Below are 2667 nucleotides of genomic sequence, written 5' to 3'. Positions count from 1 at the left end.
TCAGAGGTATAGTTTATTGTGTTATTTGATTCACTTCTCCTTTCCATTATATACTATTATAAGTACTAATAACACACACACACTCATCTCTTTATTACTTTGTGTATCTACTAGTTGATAGTAAGACTGGGTAGAGCAGTATTACAAGAAGGAGAGAAAAGAATTAAATTATATTTATTACAAGTTAATAATACAGAGGTATAGAATATTAATTATTATAATTAATTTATATTTTATTTAATTTTAGTTTAGTAATTTTATGATGGAGTCTATTGTTACCAAGGATACACCAGTGAGAGAATTTAAGAAACAAATTATTGAAGAAGCAAAAGTACAAGGAATTGACTATATCCTTGAATTAGACAAGTAAGTACATCGTGTGACTATCATGTGACTCATTGTGTAGAATGAGATTGCGTGACAAGAATGGAGTGTACCCTGGTACAGTAATTGTTGATCATGAGTTGATTGATGCTAGTAGGGAAATGTATGTGGAACCATTAAAAGGTCAGTATATTGTGCTGTACTATTTATGATGCAAGTTTAATGTTAGTACATGTGTATATTAATTATATTGTATCAGGACCAGAGAAGAAGAGGCATTATGGACAGACACAGGTGTATGTTATAAGATGGCGTCCATCACAATGTTCAGTTGATCCAATAGAAGAAATTATACTGGATAATAATGATCCTAATCATGTTAGTAGAAAGGTACGTGTTATTTTTGAAATAATCATATAATTGAATAATACAGAACATATATCAGTATCATTTATTTTATTCCTTTATAGCTGTCAGAGTTAAGTGGAGTATTTTCTGCTAGGTTCATGTATATCTATTATACAAAGGTTAGTCATTAAAACATATTAAAGATACTCTCTCTCTCTCTCTCTCTCTCTGACTATAGAGTCAATCATTTCCAGTTGAGATATCATGTCTAGATTTTGAGAATAGGTTTAAATGGCTCCCCATCAGTACATACTTATACTCATTTGGATTATATTTTAATGATGGAGATGTCATATATTACACGTACTAATGAACACACACACATTATGTATACACACACACTTACATACACCTCTTACTGTTTATAATTATTTAGAAACATTAGAGAGAGAATGAAAGAGTTAACAGATAAAGAGAGATCAGAAATACAAGAGGCAGAGGAAGCAAGGTCAGTAAACCTCATGTATCATCATGTACATGTACTATCAGTTAATTAAATACCTCATCACTTTACCATTTATTATATTGTAGGTTGAAGAGGATTAGGGAATACAAGTCACAGCATGGACTTATCAGAAAAACATTTGCCCGAATGTATTGGTTGAATTTCTAAGTGTCATTTTAATTTTTATTTTTGTAATTGCAATGCTGCAATCCTGCAAACAGTTACTCGCTATGTAATAATTTTTAAATGATTTTATAATTAGACTTTTATTTAATTTTGTTTAGTTTCACTAGTTAGTAGTTCTTCATTAACTCCATTTGTTGATAGTCCCCACAGTGAGTTAGCTATATCCACATGATCACATTTACTAATATCAAATGAAAAGGACTCAATCTCTCCATCATCTCTCCTCATAACTGGCAACCATTTGGAGTTAGAGAATAATAATAATAAATATTGATAATAAAATAAGTACATGTACAATATGCCAATGTAATCATATCATAGCTCAATATGTAATACTGTATAGTGTGGATCTACTTTAGTGAGGCATATGGTTTACATGTATTATATGCAACAGTAAAATTAGGGATTTTATTTTGGCTCTGAAAACACTCCAATGTTTTAATGATACATATTGATGTACATGTACATGGTATGTTAACAGGATACATCCTTGTACATTATCAACTGTTGAGGATTCATTGAAATGAACTGGTAGACTCTTCTTTTGTAGTTTAAACTCATATCTATATTAAGAACATAATAAATAAATAAATAAAATAATTTAATTAAAAACAAAGTAACAACATGTACATATCCTTGGCCTACACTAATCGCTGGCAAGGCCAAAATGACTAAAATTATTATTTTAAAGTTGCTGTATTACAATTCCACACATTATAAGATATAAAGCTACTAGTGGATCATAATGATGTGTGTATACATACACTTACTTGATACACTATTTGTCTTTATTTCTTTCCATTAAAGTCTTTAATAATTGTTTCTCTTCTCTTAGACTCTCTGTAAGCTCTTCAACAGTTTCCTGAGCATTTATAAATAAATAAATAATAATTATTATTATTATAGTATTAACCATGTACTATAGCCCATGGTTTTTTCCAAAAAATGGCTCCAAAATCACCTCAAATTTTTGATACAATTTCTGATATATATTGATGTTCTTATACCGTGTACAAAGTTTGAACTGATTCCGACTTCAATTTTTCAAGTTACGGCCATTTTATAAAAATGCCAAAATTTTAAAAAATACTCAAGGCTATAGCCCATGATTTTTTCCAAAAAATGGCTCCGAAGTTAACCCGAATATTTATTACATTTTCTTATACATATTGATGTCCTTATGCTGTGTAGAAAGTTTAAGCTGATTCCGACTTCAATTTTTCAAGTTACGGCCAATTTTTAAAAACAGCTAATTTTTGAAAAATACCCAAGGCTATAGCCCATAGTTTTTACCAAAAAATGGC

The 2667-nt window shown here is 29.7% G+C and overlaps 2 long non-coding RNA genes across 2 annotated transcripts; one reads left to right on the top strand and one right to left on the bottom strand.

Moving 5' to 3' along the window:
• The first annotated feature begins 1138 nt into the window (after positions 1-1138).
• Positions 1139-1601, top strand: LOC109590968 (uncharacterized). Its single transcript, XR_002189591.1, has 3 exons — positions 1139-1180; positions 1264-1512; positions 1563-1601. It is a non-coding gene; the product is annotated as an uncharacterized LOC109590968 (long non-coding RNA).
• LOC109590969 (uncharacterized) lies at positions 1326-2239 on the bottom strand. The gene is made up of 3 exons (XR_002189592.1): positions 2134-2239; positions 1850-1926; positions 1326-1593 (listed from the first exon to the last, which is right to left on the bottom strand). It is a non-coding gene; the product is annotated as an uncharacterized LOC109590969 (long non-coding RNA).
• Positions 2240-2667: the final 428 nt, after the last annotated feature.

The sequence above is a fragment of the Amphimedon queenslandica genome, unplaced genomic scaffold (genome assembly GCF_000090795.2).
Source record: "Amphimedon queenslandica unplaced genomic scaffold, v1.1 AMPQUscaffold_9204_Cont18839, whole genome shotgun sequence".
NCBI classification, from domain to species: domain Eukaryota; kingdom Metazoa; phylum Porifera; class Demospongiae; order Haplosclerida; family Niphatidae; genus Amphimedon; species Amphimedon queenslandica.
This window is presented reverse-complemented; position numbering and strand designations above follow the sequence as displayed.